Consider the following 22,409-nt stretch of genomic DNA (forward strand, 5'->3'; position numbering starts at 1 on the left):
TAACATGATATTAACCTGCCCACACTTTCTCTGCCAAGGAAAAGAGAGAGTCCCTTGGTGTAGAAATTATAGAGATTCATCTTTATATGTTCTCTTGGGAGGAGATCAGGTACATGTCGAAGTGCCTGATTTGAATTTCAGTTTTCCTGTTTTTTATTTATCTAAAGCCCTGACCATAATTCCTTATCTTTGTTTCTCCCTATCTCCTTGCTGTCTTATTTGCGCTATATTCTGATTATTCTTTCAGTTTGAAAATATTGAGAGGTTCTTAGTTTTTATGTTTTTTTATTTAGGGCCCGTCTATGATTTCAGTCAGAGTTGCCTCCAACCGACATCTCTGCGATTTCAGAACCAACTGCCCTTTGGTGGGTGGTTCCAAACTGCAATTACTATGCAACTGCACTTTTCTCAATGGAGTTAGTGCAGCACAAGCTATCGTAGAGAAATGGGAGTTACTGTAATCCTTATCCTCATGGTGCCTGCCACACAGTGCAGGAATTTACAGGTGGCACAATAGGTGCCCCCTGCCCAAAACTGGAGGCCTTGTAAGGAAGGGAGCCCTGCTTGGGGCCCATACAAAGTCACTTTCCAACCAGCCTTCCATGTCAGAAAATTCCAGACAAGTTTTCCATGTCAGAAAACCTGCCATGGAAAACCTATGGGAAACCGACCTCATAGGCTCCACAGCGGAAACACCATCTGTAAGGGATTATGTGGTTGCTATGGCTAGCCGATGGACTCCTTGATCCAGTTGGAAGCCATTTGGATTGACTGGAAAGTTTGGACTATAACCACTGTCATTGAAATATGGCGGTTGGACTTTGAACCAAGAATGTCAGTCGGTAAGCCTCTGACGAACGGTCGAATGCTTACCGACCAACATATGAATCAGGTATTTAGTTATTAATTATTTATATGCTGTTTAAATCACATACATGTATTTCTTGATTTAATTAAATATATTTTGTAATGAGAATGAAAATTGTAGGGTTTTCTCATTTCATTCGAATTTAAATTGTACATATATTGAAGAAAAGTGTTACATAATTTAATTATTGTAAAATATGTTATTACAATTTTATTGTAATATTCTTCAGTTTAAAGTTGAAACATTAGTTTTGATACTTTTGCAATTATGAGTTTTTGAAGAATTTAAGGAGTGGAGTGGAGCTTGAGTATGATCTAAGTTACGAGTGCCCTGAATATCTCTGGCACCTGGGTCCCTATCAGCTGTGTTCTCAGGCTCCTGAGGGCAGACTGCATCATATGTGCCCTCCCCTTGCTCTAGGGGGCATTTACCTGCTGCACTAAATACTGTATCCCCCCACCCTATCCAGGTTCTGCTGCCATAGAGTGTGGCTGCCATCTGCACTCTTGGCTGCATCCTTCACACCATCAGGCTTCCCTGACAGTGAGGGTGGCCTGCAGCCATTTGCCCCCTGAAGGTCTGCCATACATGGATGGCATGGTAGAGCTTAAAAGTTTACATGCTATATGTGTCTCTGATGCTACGTAGGCAGTGCTGAATCTAGGATGCCCTAGGGTGCTGCAACTCCCAACCATGACTCCCTATATGGGATATATTCTTGGACAGAGAGGTAGGCCTGCAGCATCAGTGGAATGAGCTCCTCTGTGCGTATGATGTGTTGTCAGGAAATACTTTTGATGAAACATGTTGTGACCATGTGTGGTATTCTGGCATGCAATTCACATTATAAGTCTATGGTTTTCATAGATGGGCTAATTTCATGCACTTGTAGATTGCTCAGATCATAGCCGGAGGATTTATTAAAAAAGAAAAATGGAGCTCATTTACTTTTCAGAAGATAGGACAACTGTCAGTTGACTTTTACCCTTCCAATTGTGTTACACATGAATGACGTTATGGTGTTACATTACAAACTTGCCAAACGTTATAGTGCTATCAGGTGGTACTACTTGAAGACCTTTTTCCATTGTGAACACTACTTTGAAATCTGTGCTGGATTTCAATGCTCATTCACAAACTTGAATTCTTGCCATATTCTGAAACAAGGTTCAATCAATTTTCGACTCTGAAGTTTTGTTTTGCCCTCTTGTTGTTTTAACTCATAATGCATTGTGATACTTGTATGCCTTCCTTGAGTCTACCCATTGGAAGGGAGAATTGTACTTATTCTTAAAGTACTTTGACTGCTAAGTTTCAAATTCCATCATGCACATGTTCTCTCTTTTATGAATTCCTGTCATATTCAAAAACAAGATCAAATTGATGTTACATGTTGGTTGCTTTGTGGAACTTCAGTGCACTCCTTTAGTCAGATAGTTGGAGGAAGGACTAAAACTGCTCTCCTCTGCATCATTCCTTTAATACTTCTTGGCAGGAGTGGTTAAGAAATCAGGGGTCTAAAAGTTGTTCCTTCTGTAACAATGATGCCACTTAGCTAGCTTGACCTGCAATATACTGATGTATTTAATGGGGATGAAAGTCTGCCATTGAGGTCCAAATTCCTGGTGTAAAAGGAGGAGGCTTTTTGAGGGGTTAGCTACCCCAACATGTAAAAAGAAATCTTAGCTACAGAAATGTCAACCAAAAGACATCCCATCCTTGGGGAAAGAGGATCTCCTTCACAGAGACCTATGATGCCTTGTGGCGAAAGCTAGACATCCTTAGAAGCCACAAGGTTGACTAAGACCATCACCATGGGAACATAGAAAATGAGGACTATGTACCAGACATGAAAGACAGCCCAAGTGGCAATAAAGATGAAAACATTAAAACTGGCCCTGCTTGGCATCAGCGAGACCAGGTGGACTCAGCCCAGACAGAAAAGCCTGGCTAAAGGCAGAATTCTGCTTTATTATGGGCATGCGCAAGAAAAGACCCAGCACACTCAGGGAGTAGCACTGATGATAACACCAGCATCAGACAGAGCTCTGAATGGGTGGGTAGCTCTCGCTTCCAGAATCATCAAAGAGACCTTCTGCACTTGGAATAACGGATCAACACAAATGTAAATTATTGCTATGCAGCCATAAATGACAGCAAAGGAGAAGAAAAATAACAAATTTACAACAGATTATATTCCATTCTGGAGTAATTTCTTGGGAGAGACTTCACCATACTGATGAGAGACCTCAATGCGAAGATTGGAAGCAGCAACGTTGGGTACAAAAAAGTCATGAGCAACCTTAGACTTGGCAACATGAAGGAGATTGGTGAAAGGCTCACAGATCAAGGTTCACTGAACAATCTGATGATAGTCGGTAGTGTATTCCATCACAACAGAATACACAAAGAAATGTAAGTGTCTCCAGACCATTTAAGTGAAAATAAGATTGACCATGCCTGTGTTGCCAAGAAGCTCCAGAGGTTCCTGCATGATGTGAGAATACTGAGAGGAGCAGATATGGTATCAGACCAACACCATGTAATGGCCAGGCTAAAGCTCAAACTTGAAGAAAGCATTGATGGTTTGAACTAGCAAACCAACACCAGTGATGTAACACCAGAATCCTCAAGGATGCACACAACATCAGTTAATACTCAGTTACCCTCAGTAACAAGTTTTAGGTCCTGCAAGAACTAGCGGACCACAGAGACCCAGTAGACAGAAGATCAAAGAATCAGTAACTGATCAAGATTACCTGCCAGGAGCTACTGGGTCCCAAGAAATATCACCATAATGAATGGATATCCACTGAGACTCTCCACAAAATCTAAGTGTGAAATTTACTGTAAAATAAAACTACACGTCTGACTAAATAGGTCTGGAAGACATTAAGCTATTTCTTGGAAGGCCCAGGGAAGTAAGGGCTGTCAGAGAAGTTTGGCCACATTGGAGACGGTACTCTCCGCTGTAGCCAAGCTGAATGTCTTCTGTTATTTAAATTGGGAATAAGGCCCTTGTATTGGTGGTATATATAACCTGTTATCATTGTGATGGATTGCATCTACGGTCACTTTCTACATTGGGCCTTTAATCACTCCTATATGAAATGCTCCTTTTAGCATTGATGTTTTCCCTAAAAGGTGAATAAAACTCATTATGTTTTCATATTGAAAGCACGCCTTACATTTATTTCACTTAGTAAAACCTGATTGTGGTTTTACCCTGACTCCTTTTTCTTTGTCATGTCCCTTCATACAAGTTGTTATGTCCTTAAGCAATCCTTTCTATATGTAATAAATGTGGTCCTAGTCATGAACAGACATCTGCGTCTGGGCTGAACTATTGAGTCGAGATGTGGCTGTCAGTTTGTGAATGTTCTAGCGCTTTCCTTGCTGGATGGAAACTTCCAATGTTGATTAAATATATAATCAACATTGCAAGATTCCATCCTGCAAGGAAAATGCACACTATCAGTGACCAGATCACCAAAATGTGCCAGGTTGTGTCCAGGCCACCAGCTCACATTTTCCAAGGGTCTATCAGCTGTATAAATCTGTGGTAAGCAACTTCGTGTGCACCTTTTACTTATCAGATTGAAACTTGCAATGTTGATTTAAATCTCACACCGACAGTGCACTGCTGCTAATTGAGCATGGGATCTGGTAAGTCTTTGGGGCTATATAGTTACACACACACACACCCACACACACACACACACACACATATACACATGTCTCTCTTAATATATACATATTATATATGCATTTAGGTAAGCACACATACACACACACATATATATATAATATACATATATACACACACACACATAAATATACACTCACATGTTGATACATACATACACACACATACATATATACATATCTACACACAAATACACATTTACATATCTAACAAAAACAAAACCATCTCGGGCAACTACATTCATTTTACATTTTGCATTCCCATAATCCTTTCATCAAACACTTTTTGAGCAAATAATGTACAAAACATATACAGTATTTCATAATCCTTTAAAGATTGTAAAGATGACCCACCTCAGGTACTGTTCCATAGGATCCTGAAGTCTAGAAAAGCAATTCAGTAGACAAAAACAAATTTAAAATATATTTAATACCACATATAAAAATACTTTTCCAAAATATGATTTTCTGCTCAGAAAAGACAACAAAACACATTTCTGTTATGAATGATACATACATCTCTTCACCAATGTTTACACTCCTTGGTATACATTAATATGATAATAGATGATAACAGATCATTTTGCTCCAATGCGCTAAGACATCTTTGCGTTCCATGGGTACACAAGGAAAGAAGAGGAAGTTGCTCCTTTTTTGCCACCAAACTCTGGAACCCATTGCCCATGATCTTACGCTTTGCTCCTTCCAAATAATTTCTTCAAAAACTGCTAAATACTTCCCTTTTTGATGCATAAACTTTCTGTTGACGTTTAACTAGTCTTCTTCTCCTATACAATTGTGCGGGTAGCGCTAGATACTTGTTTGGTAGCAGCTGCATTCTTTAGAAATGTTATCATAGTGTATTATATTGTATGATATACCTGGACTCTGATCTACTTTGCTCCTTTTCCCGGTCACTCTGAATCAATCTCACAGGGGCAGAATATATTTATTTACTTATTTATTCTCATCCCCCATGGACTTTTTTGGGAGGGGGGGGAATTATTTGCCAATCTTAGCTGGAATCTCTCCATCTTATAGCTCTTTGATAATGCATATTACTCTTGTACACGGATAATGTTGTACTCACTATAAATACTTTGGAGCAAGAACATTGCAGCATATAATTAACATAGGCTCAGATTTAATTACTCTGTCCCCATGGCAGAGAGGCCAATAACTTAATTTCTCAATGACCACAAAGATGGCAATCATTTATAAAGGTATTTAAAGGAACTGCAGCTGCAGTAGTTCCTGCCAAATCATTTTACTGTTTACTTCAGGGCTGCATAGGAAGGATGCAGCCTAGTAGCAAACAGCATTCTTTTCAAAACAAAAATCCCAAGAGAGGATTTTCTTTCTGAAAAGAAGAAATATAATGCTTCCCTCATCATGTGAGTCTTCTCCCAGGGCAGGGGGAGCACAACACTTTTAATGTTCTTTACTACCACAATTTACAGTAAAAACTTGCTACATGTATGCCTAAATAGGTCAGGAGGACATGTAGCTATTTCTCTGATGGCCCTGCAAAGTATGGGCTGTCAGAAACGTTTGGCCACAGTGGAGACCGTACTCACCACTGTGGCCAAGCTGAAGGTCTGCTGTTATTTAAATGGGGCAGGCAGACCTTCGTATTGGTGGTACATTTAACCTGTTATCATTGTGATGGATTGCATATACTGCCAATTTATAAATTTGGCCCTTAGTAACTCCTATATGCAATGCTCCTTTTAACATTGATATTTTTCCTACAAGTGGAATAAAACTCATGATGTTTCCATATTGTCTGCACGCCCCACATTTTTTGCATTTAGTAAAAGCTGTTTTTAGTTTTACCCTGACTCCCTTTCCTTTGTGATGTCACTCTATACAAGTTGATCTCTCCTCACGCAAGCCTCCCTATATGTAATCAGTAATGTCCTGGTCATGAGTGTCCGCATAGTAGGGTCGCATTTCACTAAATGCCAGTGCTATGTTACCCCATGGAGTTGGCAATGTTGGGCTTATTTACTGGGCTGTCATATGTGATATACACTATGTACAGAATGGAGAGGATGGTATCTGATTTTTGATGAAAACAACCAAGATTATTGGATAGATATCAATTTAGCACTAAATATATTTGTTATAGAATTTTTAAAGGGTGAAGTCCAGAATGACAAAAGCAGAATTTTGTTTTGGAAAGGAGACTCTGAACAATATTTTATTAACATTTCATTGATTTAATATGTTGTAGATTGAATTGTCTTTATCCTACACTTCATTTGGGAGGTTTGTTTAATATTGTGTAGATTGCATTGTTTTTCTCTTCCACTTTATGTAGTTATTGCTTTACTGGTTTTGATTTCACTTTGTGCAACACTTTGAACTTTGCCTCTCATAAGATGGCACTGGCTGTAGCATCTTCATGGGTCTGCTTTCTGTGTTGTTGAATTTGGTTTTATTTAAAATCTGTACTTCACTATTGTCGTCATGTGCACACGTCATGGGTAATGAAAAATAAATATCCTTTGCTCCTCTATTGTGTGTGTGTGTTTGTTTTCCTCTAATAACATGTTTTGAAATTGCTTTTGTATCTATATATACATGCACGCACCCACAACACACAGATATAAATAATGGTCAAGGTACATATATATATATATATATATATATATTACCTACTGGCGTTCGCCAGTAGGTATATATAGTTAGGATTTTTTCTCTATGGAACTTTTGAAAATTCTATGTCTAATAACTTTGGCGTTTGTGGACGGAATGGCACATTTTGTTTCTGAGCAGCCCCTGAAAATTTGGGGGGGTTTCGTTAAGGGGGGGCCGAGAAAAAAGGGGGGTCCCAAAACACGTTTTTCCCATGTTAATTTCCATTGGGCCTTTGGCCTCACTTTTAGCTTGAACGGCTGAATGGATTTGCACGAAACTTGGCAAAATTGTAGGGACTGTTAGCCCGATGTGCCTTTGCTAGGTCTCAATATATGTGCTCCAGTGGAGTTTGAGAAATTAACGTTCAAAACAAGATATATATCTGTAACAGCGCTCCGGGCTGCGCTCCGGTCCGCTTACTTTTCGCGAAACGGAACTTTGCGATGCGAAGCTGATTGGCTCCCTGGTGTCTGTCAACATTCTAAACAGTCCGGAGCGGCCGCCATCTTATCTCTCGGTAGGATCGAGAGAGAATGAAAGGGGGCAAGGTATACCCCTCTTGACCCCCTAGGAATGTTGTTGGGGTTATTAAAGGGTCCCGTGGGGAAAATAAAAAAATATATATTTTTCACGGTAGAAGCGCTTCCCGGGCCGCGAACTGGGCCGCAAACTGGTAGCGAAACGGGAATTTGCCATTTTGTGCTTCGTTTTAATTAAATTACTAGGTATAAGGGGGTGCGGGAGACGTATCCTAATCCCTTATGTTTTCTGAGGGTGGCTGAGGAGGCTCATATATGTTGATACATGTCTTCCAGCGGCTGTGCGTGAGCTTTTTTTTTTTTTTTTTGCTGCGTGATGTCTGTTAACGTTCGATTCGATGGAAATCAGGAAGTGTTGACCGCCAATTTGTCAGTGCGATAAAATATTTTGTTATAAATGAATCCTTATTGATAAACATTGTCTGCGCCATCTTGCCTTTTTTCCAATGCCACAATTTTGTCGTGCACGGCAGCCATTTTAGATGCCAGGCCGGTCCCAGGCTATCACCTAGCCCTGCGGATGTAGTTTATGGCCCCAGCTGTAGAGAATCCAGACATGCCAACCCTCCCGATTCAGGCGTGAGACTACTGATTTCAGTGCTAGTCTCCCGCCTCCCGATTTCTGCAAGCAAAAACCCGGAGGCATATTACCAACAACTAGCGATAATTTTTGTCTCTAACTTGTTTAGAGACAAAAATTATCGCCGCACATCGGCGATTTTTATCGCAGATAAACCTTGCTATTAGCAAGGTTTATCGCAAATGCGATAAAAAACGTCCGCAATGCATGAATATCGCTGAAAAGTCAGCGATATTCATGCATTATCGAGCAAATGCTCTTAGCCATGTTATCCACCTCCCATTGGATAACATGGCTAAGAACTGCTCAGGGCAGGTGTTAGCTTTTGGAGATATTCGCGCTTAGCGCGAATATCTCCAAAAGTTGGTAACAGGAGATAGCGATGTTAGGGACTGTTTCCAGTCGCTAACATCTTGGCACGCCCACTTTGCATGTCATTAGTGATAAATATCACTGACATGCAAAGCGGGGCCCAAGATGGTCGCTATCTCCTTTTAGCTGTCACTAACTGGTGTTAGCGACAGCTTGGTAATAGGTAGATAATTTTATCTCCGCTTTCTTGGCTTTTAAAGCCAAAAAAGCGGAGATAAACCCCCTTGATAATATGCCCCACGATTCATCTGGGGTTTCAGCTGACAAGGCTTGGTATTGTGTTACGTGGTAATTGTTCCAGGAAACGTCAGAGGGTCGATGCAGGCGTTCTAGAAGGGGTGATAAACCATTTAAGCCTGATGAACAAGCGCATGGTCTTTTAAAGATCTGTGAAGTACTCGGGGCGGCGGTGTGTGTGTGTCCTCTTTCAGGAGCGGGCGGGGGGGAGGCACTGCCAGCAACTTGCCAGGCCAGGCAGTGTTCAACACTTGCATCACCCTTTCTCTGCCTGCTATTGCGCTCCATGCTTCGGAAAGGTAAGAAAAAGAACGTGCATTTGAGTTTGAAATGTCCGATCCTGTAGCAGTACACTTGCAAAGCCCACACATGACAATAACCCGATTCAAGGCCCCATTCACCCGATTTTTTAAAAATATATAGCACTCCAACAAAGTAGGATTATAAAACTTTATTAACTTTTAAATATAACGAACGGAACAAAAACTGTAAAAACATTTAAACATTTTTGACAAAAAAAAGTAACAATGGTCAGAAGCTGTCTTTTGTGCGAATAGTCCCAAGGCAGCACAACGTGCTGAGTTCTGGACGGCACCCAGGTGATTTCACCTGGGTGCCGCACTGGTTTTTGGGATCCTACAATGCAGCTGAGAAAAACAGCGTGGGGCGTCCCGGGTGGTGCGGGGGGAGGCCTTGTCAGTAGCGGTCTGTTGTGCGAATAGTCCCAAGGCAGCAGAATGCGCTGAGATGTGGATGGCACCCAGGTGATGTCCAGTAAACTGCCGCACTGGTTTTGGTATCCTACAATGCTGCTCCGAAAATTGGCGTGGGGCGGCCCGGGGGGGGCGTGGTGGAGGCGGCGTGAACGGGCCTCCCCAGGTGGCGGCCATTCAGCTGAGTTGCGCCCGCTCTTGCGGCTACAGCGTCTCGCTCACCATGTAGTTGACTTCCGCCCACTCTTGCAGTGCAGCGATAGGCGGCTGCCACAGGACTCTTAAAATGGCGGACGGCTCTTCGGTTTTGGGCCTGGTCCACTAAAATGGGGTGGGACACCTTGGAACTCGGACGCTTGCCTGCTAGGGCTTGGGCTCCATTCTCGAAAGCGTCCCCTCAGCCGTGAAGATTCTACAAAAGTCTTGGGGGCCCTCGACTCCTGCAGGCTTCCGGTGGGGAGCGGCTGCCATGATTGCTCGCGGAATGACCACGACGGAGCCACGAGATGGCGGTGCTCTCATGCTGACGCCAGCTTCAGTCTGAATCATCCAGAAACAAGGTGGGGCTTTCATCGTTTAGGAAAAAAAAATGTTCTAAACCAATGAAAAATGTTATTTTTAGGTCATATGACCAAGCCTTCCATCTTTAGGAAACCAAAAGTAAAATGAACCAATGAAAAGTTTTATAAACAAGTCACATGACCTGTTATGCGGCATAGGGCTACAAAAAGCGTAGGAAATCCGTTGGCACGTGAGGCGGCGTCAGTAGCGGACCGATGTGCGAATAGGCCGAAGGCAGCACAACGCGCCGAGATCCGGATGGCACTGAGTTAGTGTCCAGCAAGTTGCTGCACTGGTGTGGCTATCCTACAATGCTGCGCCGAAAGTCGGCGTGGGGCGCCCCGTTGGCCTGTGAGGTCGCGTCAGTCAGTGGGGGCTGTGCGTCTCCCCCAAGATGGAGGCTCCTCGGCTGCAGTGGGGCGCCCCTTAGCGTTTCACTCGCCGTCCAACTGAGTTGCGTCCGCACTTGCGGCTACAATAGGCCGAATGCAGCACAACGCGCCGAGATTCGGATGGCACCGAGGTGGTGTCCAGCAAGTTGCCGCACTGGTGTGGCCATCCTACAATGCTGCGCCGAAAGACGGCGTGTCCAGCTGAGTTGCGGTCACTCTTGCGGTACAGTGACTCGAACGCGCCGAGATCCGGATGGCACCGAGGTGGTGTCCAGCAAATTGCCGCACTGGTGTGGTCATCCTACAATGCTGCGCCGAAAGACGGCGTGTCCAGCTGAGTTCCGGTCACTCTTGCGGTACAGTGACTCGAACGCGCCGAGATCTGGATGGCACCGAGGTGGTGTCCAGCAAGTTGCCGCACTGGTGTGGCCATCCTACAATGCTGCGCCGAAAGTCGGCGTGGGGTGCCCCGTTGGTTTATGAGGTGATGTCAGTAGTGGACCGATGTGTGAATAGGTCGGAACCAGCACAAGGCGCCCTGCACTGTTGAGCCTTTTTCAATGCCTGTTTTTTGTTGTTTCCCCTCCATCAAAAACAAAAAAAATATATAAAACTGCAAAAATACAAAAAATGTTTAGAAAAGCAGTGCTTGTAAGACTGTCTGAAGCTTATTTGCACCTGCTGCAGCTTCACTATTGCCCTGGTGTGGCCAAAGATCGCCCATGACATAGGCGGCTGGCTCCCGAGGTCCGGCGGAACTTTTTTCTTTTCCTTTCTGCTTCTTGTCCCACAATCCGTTTCACCTGAAGACACGACCAGGTCCCTGAATGTGTGCAGGGGGACGCTATTGATTGAATGAAAATGGCGGCTTGACACAAAGGTGACTCAAGCGTTGCTGTTGATGCTATACAGACAAAAATTGGTTTTCAGTTTGTACATTCTTCAGGATTTTTTTTTCCATCCAAGGCTGATTGAGAGTTTGTAGAAAAATGGCTTCAGATTTTCCACATATTACTCTTCAACATTCTTCCTAAATGTAACAATGTGAGACTCACTAGGAGAACGGCTGTTTATCTTTCCTTTCAAAATGCTGCCAACAATATTTTCTGAATGGAAGACACCATCTTGTAGCATAAAGGGCCGAAAGGGGTTCTGGTCTGGCCGATGGTTGGTGGAGACATTTTGACTATATCTTGGACCTGCCCGGCCTCGCCCAAAATGGCGCCGGTATAAATGGGACTCGTAACTCCTTGTTGTGTACTGGTTGAACAACCTTGATATCACGAGATATGAATGCAGTTTTGATGCTCATGGCGGGCGGGGACGAGAATTGATTGAATATTTCGACATCCCTATTGATATTAAGTTCTGATGTGTTATTGATTACTGTACTATTGAAAGTTCGAATTAACGTCACTCATGGTACTTGCCCGCAAATGTATATCTAGATAACTTTTTTGTAAGTGGCCCTGTCGTATTTTAATTACAAAATGTACGTCCACCGATTCCGCAACTGTTAGACAGACACCTTAGTTCTTGCAACCTAATGGCCCGCTCATTACGTTCCTCTATAATGTAAATGTCTCCTCATCATATACGATTTCAGTTTGCTCCGTGGCCGGCCCACGTGGTTATAGGCCCGTATTTGTATGCTGACATTTTCACAATAAAGGTTTTTAAAACAAAACATGGTAGTAGTATTTACATTGGTAAAGTTTTTACTTTTAGTCACTGTTTTCGAATCAGTAAAAGGCAAGTGAAATAAAGCAGTCCAATTACATGACGGATAAAAGGTATAATACGTAGGAACGCAGTAAAGATAAATGGTCAAGGGCAGTTGTGTTTTCCACTCCTGCAACATAAAGTGATCGATAAGAATCTGATAATCAGGCGTATCGGCGACTAAGACAGCAGGCCGAGTCTCTTTTACTCAACGGCTCCGTCATGGAACGAAGAAACGCCCTTTTTCTCGAAAAAGGAATATATTTTACTTGCAGGACAGTTGTAAATTTTCCGGGAAAGTACATTAGCCTGGAATATTATAACATATATGTTTTAAAAAAAAAAAGATCGAAATCAATAAAAAGCGTATTTTTTAGGTCATATGACCAAGCTTTTCATTATTAAAATAACAAAAGTAAAATGAACCAATAAAAAGTTTTATTAACAAGTCACATGACCTGTTATGCTTACGTTACGCGCTGCGCGCCGCGCCCCGGATCACTTCCGGGTGCGCTAACGCGGCGTGTCATATAACGCATTACGCGACAACGTAGGTCAAGAATATAGTCACAATGTCTCCACCAACCAGCGTTCGGAACACAACCCCTTTCAGCAGTCCAAAAAGTTCTGTAAAATGACAACAGAGGGGACAGGCAACAAGAACCATCAGTCAAAGAGGGGAGGGCAAGTTCTTCTCTACCGGGTCATGTTGGGGCGCTACCGGAACTGATCGAATTGGTAGTCTACAGTGTTTCTAGATGTTTCAGACTAAAGCTGGCGTCAGCATGAGAGCACTACCATCTCGTAGGTCCGTCATGGCCATTCCACGAGCAAACATGGCAGCCGCTCCCCACCAGAAGCCTGCGGGAGTCGGGGGCCCCCAAGACTTTTGTAGAATCTTCACGGCTGAGGGGACGCTTTCGAGAATGGGACCCAAGCCCTATCAGGGAAGCGTCCGAGTTCCAAGGTGTCCCAGGGCCATTTTAGTGGACCACGCCCAAATCTGAAGATCCGGCCGCCATTTTGAGAGTCCTGTGGCAGTCGCTTATCGTTGCATCGCAAGAGCAGGAGCAACTCAACTACATGGTGAGCGAGACACTGTAGCCGCAAGAGCGGGCGATAAACAGCTGAATGGCGGAAGAGGCACAGTGTAGCAAAAGCGGGCGGAATGGCAACTAAAACGGTAAAGGGGCGCCCCACTACAGCGTGTCTTCAGGTCAAACGGATCGTGGGACAAGGTCCAGAATAGAAGAGTCATCAAAAGGCAAAAAGTTCCGCCGGACCCCGGGAGCCGGCCGCCTATGTCGGGGGCGATCTCAGGCTAAACCGGTGCTATAAGACTTGGGGAGGGGGTCGGAGCCAAGCGTCTTCTCCGAGTCCGTGCCATCAGACCGCCCCTCGGGGGCCTCCGTCAAGCGGTTTAGGGAGGTACCATATCACATTGTTTTCAAATGCAGTCAGGTCCACAAACGACCCTCACTTACTTTGAGAATAGTGAAGCTGCAGTAGGTGGAAATAAGCTTCAGACAGTGTTACAAGCGCTGCTCAGAACTCTGAACTATGGCACACAACATCCAGAACTTATGCCATTTGAGAATGGCAGTGACATCGAAGCAACTCAGGGACCAAAACCATTAACGTACTTTCACGTATGAAAATCTTACTTGGGGAGGGGGCAAAAGCGAAGCGCCCCCTCCCAGTCCGCGCCACCACACCGTATGTTGAAAATCTGAAGCCATCGTTCTACAAACTCAACCAACCTTGGATGGAAAAATCTAGAAAAATGTACAAACTGAAAACCAGTTTTGGTCTGCATAGCATCAGCAGCAACGCTTGCTATCAGAGTGCATGAGTTTCATGCTCGATCGATTGAGCTAGCCGGATCGGGCAATAAAAAGTATAAAATAGTTATGTAAATAGTTATTTAAGAAAATGTTTTACCCTGTTTCTTTGCTGGTGTGTTGTATATATTTTTAATATTTGCATAGGGTTTGTCGTTATTTTGGGCGGGGTGGGTGACGGAGCCGAGCTGTCTTGCAGCCCTCATGGTGTGGAGCTCAGTTCATCTCACTATTTTCGTATTTCTCATGAAGGGTTGTTCCTATTATTTCTATTTTAGCGAGGTCAAAAAGAGATCCAGTTAGTGGCCTACTGATTTTGCTCGATTAATTTTATTTTTTTACACGATTTTTCACGATTTTTCACTATCTGCAAAGACTAAACAGAGTATTGCGACTTTGTGCTTGTTTGTAAATAGAGAATGAACCAAAGAGAATAAATTGTAAAACAGTAAATGCTTCGATAACAATCAATCAAATGGAGAGAGAAGCAGGCACGACGGATTACAACGGGGGTAAAGGCCTGCGTTAACTACTCTTCACTATCTGCAAAGAGAGAGTACTACTAAGAGAAAAGAGGGGAGGGGGCAGCGTTCAAAGCACATCAGCGTGCATAAACACGAAAAAGTTTTTACCTATCACGTACTTGACATTTGACAACTTTTGATATTTGCTATTAAAAAACCAATGAAATTCACAGAAAAAACCATAGGTTATAGGCCATATATAGTTAGGAATTAGCATTTACAAAACCTTGAAAATTCACTGAAAAAACCATTGGTTATAGACCATATATAGTTAGGGATTAGCCTTTTCAAAACCTTATTTTACTCACACAAAACCATTGAAATTTCATATATAGTTAGTTGCACTAACTATATATCGCGCACCCGCAATCCACTGCTGATGATGTCATATATTACATCATTCATGACATGGTTAGTGACATCACTGATGACATCACTGATGACATCTCAAATGACATCACTGATGACATCTCAAATGACATCACTGATGACATCTTAAATGACATCACTGATAAAATCACTGATAACATCTCATTTGACATGACTGATCACATCACTGATGATATCATTCATGTGATAATACCATGAACCTCTTCAGACTCTAATATAACCTTAGATACAATCAGTGTAAACAGACAGTCACAGACTGTCACTCATCCATGGAGTTACTCACACACCTAGTCAGTTATGCAAAAAATCAATCACACCTCCATTTTCTCAACTATAAGGTTATACACACCTTACTTATTCAAACATATACTAACACATATTTACTTTACTCTCTTATACAATCCCTGATACATGTTCACAATGATCCATACAGCCACTCACACATTCACTGGCTCTTATGCACAGTTATTTATATATGTCAACTCTCACATGTACTGTGTTTTACATATGTACTTACTTTGACATGTAGCACTGAGATATCCATTCACTCAATAATACACTCATGCACAGTCAACCGCCCATACAGCTGTTTCCACATGCACTTTTGAACCCATACATATAGTGAATCAACTACTCACACATCTATGTACAGAGTCACACACCTCCCAGCCACCCATACACACACACTGAGTTTCCCATACAAATACTTGGACAACCAATGAATAACCCATACAGTTACTCATATAGCTACTGATCAACATATGCAGCAGTTTGTAGAACAACAGATAAAATGATGCACAAATTAAAACAGTTTAGTCACTAACCCATGCACTCAGTGAGACACATTTAATCACTCACTCATACAGTCAGTCATGCACCTACTAAACCCTTCATCCAGACACTTATACATCCACTCATTCTTCAATATGTAAGACATATTTTAACTTTACAGAAACATACAGTCACTGGATGTTGTCATCAGTGATGTCATCAGTGATGTCATTTGAGATGTCATCAGTGATGTCATCAGTGATGTCACTAACCATGTCATGAATGATGTAATATGTGACATCATCAGCAGTGGATTGTGGGTGCGCGATATATAGTTAGTGCAACTAACTATATATGAAATTTCAATGGTTTTGTGTGAGTAAAATAAGGTTTTGAAAAGGCTTATCCCTAACTATATATGGTCTATAACCAATGGTTTTTTCAGTGAATATATATATATATATATATATATATATATATATATATATATATATATATATATATATATATATATATATATATATTCAATGAAAAAACCATAGGTTATAGACCATATATAGTTAGGAATTCGCATTTACAAAACCTTATTTTACTCGCATAAAACCATTGAAATTCCATATATAGTTAGTTGCGCTAACTATATATCGCGCACCCGCAATCCACTGCTGATGATGTCACATATTACATCATTCATGACATGGTCAGTGACATCACTGATGACATCACTGATGACATCTCAAATGACATCACTGATGACATCACTGATGACATCTCATTTGACATTACTGATCACATCACTGATGATATCATTCATGTGATAATAAGATGAACCTCTTCAGACTCTAATATAACCTTAGATACAATCAGTGTAAACAGACACTCACAGACTGTCACTCATCCATGGAGTTACTCACACACCTAGTCAGTCATGCAAAGAATCAATCACACCTCCATTTCCTCAACTATACAGTTATACAAACTTTACTTATTCAAACATATACTAACACATATTTACTCTCTTATACAATCCCTGATACAAGTTCACAATGATCCATACAGCCACTCACACATTCACTGGCTCTTATGCACAGTTATTTATATATGTCAACTCTCACATGTACTGTGTTTTACATATGTACTTACTTTGACATGTAGCACTGAGATATCCATTCACTCACCAATACACTCATGCACACAGTCAACTGCCCATACAGCTGTTTCCACATGCACTTTTGAAACCATGCATCTAGTGAATCAACTGCTCACACATCTATGCACAGAGTCATACAACTCCCAGCCACCCACACACACACTCAGTCTCCCATACAAATACTTGGGCAACCAATCAATAACCCATATAGTTACTCATATAGCTACTTATCAACACATGCAACAGTTTACAGAACAACAGACATAATGATGCACAAATTAAGACAGTTTAGTCACTAACCCATGCACTCAGTGAGACACATTTAATCACTCACTCATACAGTCAGTCATGCACCTACTAAATCCTTCATCCAGACACTTATACATCCACTCATTCTTCAATATGTAAGACATATTTTAACTTCACAGAAACATACAGTCACTGGATGTTGTCATCAGTGATGTCATTTGAGATGTCATCAGTGATGTCATCAGTGATGTCACTGACCATGTCATGAATGATGTAATATGTGACATCATCAGCAGTGGATTGCGGGTGCGCGATATATAGTTAGCGCAACTAACTATATATGGAATTTCAATGGTTTTATGCGAGTAAAATAAGGTTTTGTAAATGCGAATTCCTAACTATATATGGTCTATAACCTATGGTTTTTTCATTGAATTTCAATGGTTTTTTAAATGCAAATTTCTAACTATATATGGTCTATAACCTATGGTTTTTTCAGTGAATTTCATTGGTTTTTTAAAAGCTAACATCTGTAGCTGTAAAATGTATTATTCTTTAAATCCCAAAATATATTTAGATGTTTATTGATAATTTTTTTTTTAATATTTTTTTTCTTCGCTTCTAGTTCGCGAACCGGGAAGCTTTCCGTTAGCTCATCTTGATGCCGCGATCTAGTCCGCGAACCGGTCAACGTTACGTTAGCGGAACAGTGACGCGCCGCGGAAGCGCGACGTATCACGTTATCGCGTAATGCGTCTAATGACGCGCCGCGTTAGCGCTCCCGGAAGTGCTCCGGACCGCGAACCGGAAGCGATCTGGGACGCGGCGCGCGCCGCGTAACGTAAGCGGAACAGGTCATGTGACTTGTTTATCAAACTTCTCATTGGTTCATTTCACTTTTGGTTTCCAAATGATGTATGACTAGGTCATGTGACCTAAAAATAACACTTTTCATTGGCTCAGAACTTTTGTTTTCCCCAAATCAAGTAAACCCCTCCTTATTTCCTCACTCTGACTTTCATCTTGGTGAGAGAAAGACCATTTATCTGAAGATCCACAATGGCTTCCATTGTTGCTGCAGCTGGTGCACCCCCACCACCACCTCCACCTCCCCATAAGAAGAGAGGACCACCCAGTCAAATTATGACTAACAGAGAGGAGGAAGATGAGGAAGAAGAAGAAGAGGAGAGAGAGGGACAACAATTTGTTGATGAGTTGCCCCGGGTTTCTAAACGAAAAACCAGTTTCATCTGGCAGTTTTTCACCATCCCTCCTGGAACCAAGAAAGTGAATGCAAAATATGCCACCTGCCTCATCTGTGACCACAGATTGTCGAGAGGCACAGAAAAGAAGTACAGTATGGGGAACTATACAATGCACCGTCACATGAGCAGGTGGCATCCCTTGAACTACAGCCGGGCTGAGTTGAGGGATCTTGAAGACAATCCGACGGCAACTCCTGTGGCAAGATCTACATCCACATTGTCTTTGACGGGAAGAGAGGCACAAGAGACTGTGCCAAACATCCAACGTAACTTCCAGCACATGAAGGTGTCTTGTATTTACTGTGGTGCTATGCTGTCATATGGCAACATGAGTGTCAACCTCATGAACATTGCATATGAAAATCATAAGTGCCCTAATGCACCCAAAAAGTAATTTTCTTTTTTTTTGCTCCAGTTGAGCCGTTTTGAAAGCCTGTTTTTTGTTGTCTCCCCTCCTTAAAAAACACAAAAAAAACATAAAACAGTTCTAAAAATACAAAAAAATCAAAAAATGTTCAAAAAATTACAAAAAAAACATAAAACAACAAAAACAAAAAAAAACAGTTCTTTTCAGAACTACCTCCCCTTTCAAACAAAATTGCTAGAATGTTTATCACTCTGGCAAGCTCTATTTCTTTTGGTTCGCTTCAAGTTCGCTGACCGGTTCGCGAACTTTAAGCGAACTAAAAAAAATATTTTTTAAAAAAAAAAGAAGAGTTAGTATAAGGGAAGTAAACAGAGAATAATGTAAAAAGAAAGACAGCTAGAGAGAGTAAATGAGAGATACTGTCAATGACATCATCAGCAGTGCATTGCGGGTAAAAAGAGTGGAAAACATTTACCTTATAATTCTTGTTACCTTTTTTAAATATTTTTTCATACTTTCAATCTGTAAAACAAAGAACAAACATTTCAAAAAATATTAAAACATGTATTTAAAAATTAGAAAAGACAAGGGAAAAGGTTCAAAAACAAACAGTTTTTCAACAACTTTGACATTTACAGAAGTCTCTGCTTCTCTACGTTCCCTACACAATCCTAAAGATATATATTCGAAAGAAACTGTATCTTGATATTGCTGAACTGAGGCCTATTTTGAAACATGATGTTTTTCTTGCACTGCTAATGTCTCACAATAGTGATGCAATAGCAGCGCAAAAAAGATGTAAAGTCATAATAAAATTGTGTCTAACATTGTAAATGATTGTTTTAGGATGCAAATAAGATGTGTGCTTTCAAGAGCTTTCTTTGAGGTGAGGCCTCTTTTTTTTATAAAAAAAAAACACTACCCAGAAGTACAGCACTCTAAGCATTAAAATTGATATTTACAGAACTCACCTTACCCATATGTACCACACATTTCTAAATGTATATCATAAGGACAAAAAGCATAACATTAATTATACATGTTAAATGGTTTATTTTTGCTGTTCTCAGAATGTATCAAATTTCACTTAAATCAGTGACTTGAAGGTATTCATCATGTAACAGCGGGGAAAAAAAAACACAATCAAAATGACTGTGTTTAAAAAACCCATACAACCTAAGAAATCTGATTTCAAAACTTCTTAAAATTAACTTACTTTCAATGACGTCGAAGGATCTCCTATAAACAGCATCCACTCTGTTGTGCTTTAAATATTTTCAGCCCGCCACTTTCTGAAAGAAAACCTCCATCGATACGTGAAATATGTTACATAGAAAAAAAACTTCTCTCATTATATCACATGTTTCCACTAGGCCAAATCATGTTGCCGCGATTCGCAAATCTTGTAATTCTTCCAATCAAATCCCGACATTTTCTATTTTCGCAACTTTCAAAAATAAAATATTTGAGATTATTTTCACAATCCTGGACTACTAATATCTTACTCTTCTTTGTCAGTCATGTTCTCCTTTTCCTATGACACTGATACTGCTTACTATGAAGCAGACTTACTTGCATTAGGTTTATATAGTTGAATTTTTAATCGAGACAGCATTGCAGACTTACATTCCCTCTACTTAAAATTTTGGTTTTAAAAACACCAGGTAAGAATTTTTAAGGTCAAACGGCAATTTTTTTTTGAACGTTACAACAGAATCATTACAGAATGACCAGCCGTTTCCAGACTTTAAGTAAGCTGTATAATGTCCTGATGTTGTTGATGGACCATCGTGATAGATAATTGCTACAGTAACAAAAGTCCTCCCTGATATTGACAGCTGAGAAGCCACAAAATTTTTTATTAAAGTTGACAATTTTGTTCCATCAGGCCTACATCGTTGCATCATTAAAATGACATACTGGCCATATCTACGTATAAATAATGTTGACATCATATCACATTTACATTGGCTACACTCCATGTTGTGATCCGCTGCATTTACTAGCTTATTAAAGGAGACTGATTTACTGTCTGGCAAAGTTAAATATATAAATCTTTCTGAGTCTACACTAGTAGTACTTGATACCATACAGTTCTCGCAGTCATGCTGCCATTGATAAGAAAGCCCAAACAGGTGATCTACATCTACACCCTCAACTTGCAATATATCAAGCATATACATTAAAAACTCCTGACAATCTTGCTGATTATTTTCAGAGAAGTCTGTTTGACCTGAACATTCATCTAACAGATAACGAACTTCAGACACACTTTCTACTTTTGTTCGATCACTGCTACATTTCTCGAAAACAGAATTCAACAAACAGCATAAAATTTGTTCAGAATTCAACAGAATCTGTTCTTTTAAACTCTCTAGTGAAAAGAGAACATTAACCACTACATTTGCATAGCAGTTGACACCAGAACTGTTTTCAAATTGAAAACCGACAACATCTTCAACAGAATCCACTTTCTTTCTGCTAACAATTTTCGGTTCATTGACTTTTAGTCTTTTTGCAACAACCTCCCTACTATTACTGCTATTTCTACGTTTGCGGCCTACCACACGTTTCTCAAACAAAGGATATTGAGGCAAATGTGGCGCATACTCTCTTCTTAACCTATTGTATTCCTTAACACAATCTAGATCCGCACAAATGTTTGTGACATCACAGTCAATCAAGTACAATCCCGATAAAGTTCTAACTCGTGACAATGCCACATATGCCATACCCTCCTTGAACACAGAACTGCCAATATTCACCAATGCACAGTCTACACTTAAACCTTGCGATTTATGGATTGTCACCGCATATGCCAAGCAAACAGGAAACTGTTTACGGCGAACATATAAATCTTTAACAAGCAAAAACCTAGCAGAACAACGACCAATTTGCTGTACTTCCTCAATGCCATCAAATTTAATTTTTAAAAATTCTATTCCATCTCTATTTCTGTATTTCTCAAAATCAACAACATTACCCATTGATCCATTTACCAGACCTCTTTCTACATGTAAATTCCTTCTCAAAATAATTCGGCAATTTAAACACACATTCAAAGTCTTTTCAAAACCCGCTGTTTTAGATATAGTCTTCTCTAATGAATCCAATTTTGATTTCAAATTGTCTGACAAAATAATTGTTGATCCCATATGCTCTAATTTGTCGATAGCTTCAAGTTTCACAATCTCTTGCTTTTCTAAATTCAACATTTTGTTGTTGAAGATGGCACATTCTGCAAGAGTTGGCATGAGACATATCCCGGATTTCTTCTCAGTAATTTTCTGAAAAATATTCTCAGGCACAATATCTTGTTTGGGATACAAATTTGACAGTAACCGTGCATTTAAAGCTTCTTTCCCATGCTCGGTCACTTTTCCAATTCTAATATCTTGTAGAATATTCTTGTAATCTTCATCCTTTGCCTGACGCATATTTTGATGCAGTTCTGCATAATTGAAGTTTAACCATATATTGACGTTGCCAATGCTCCCTAGGCACTTCCTGGTATCTTCAT

At 40.8% G+C, this 22,409-nt stretch overlaps 1 long non-coding RNA gene across 3 annotated transcripts in view; it reads right to left on the bottom strand.

Moving 5' to 3' along the window:
• The window catches only part of LOC147659187 (uncharacterized), a 117,638-nt gene that overhangs the window by 35,634 nt on the left and 59,595 nt on the right, over nucleotides 1–22,409 (bottom strand). For 2 of the 3 annotated variants that reach the window (XR_015307298.1, XR_015307299.1), the window contains one exon: nucleotides 4,928–4,957. The exons of the other annotated variant lie outside the window; for it this stretch is intronic. This is a non-coding gene — a long non-coding RNA (uncharacterized LOC147659187). The remainder of the gene's footprint in view (nucleotides 1–4,927; nucleotides 4,958–22,409) is intronic. 3 annotated transcript variants of the gene reach the window in all.

The sequence above is a fragment of the Lissotriton vulgaris genome, unplaced genomic scaffold (assembly GCF_964263255.1).
Source record: "Lissotriton vulgaris unplaced genomic scaffold, aLisVul1.2 SCAFFOLD_3108, whole genome shotgun sequence".
Classification (NCBI taxonomy): Eukaryota; Metazoa; Chordata; class Amphibia; order Caudata; family Salamandridae; genus Lissotriton; species Lissotriton vulgaris.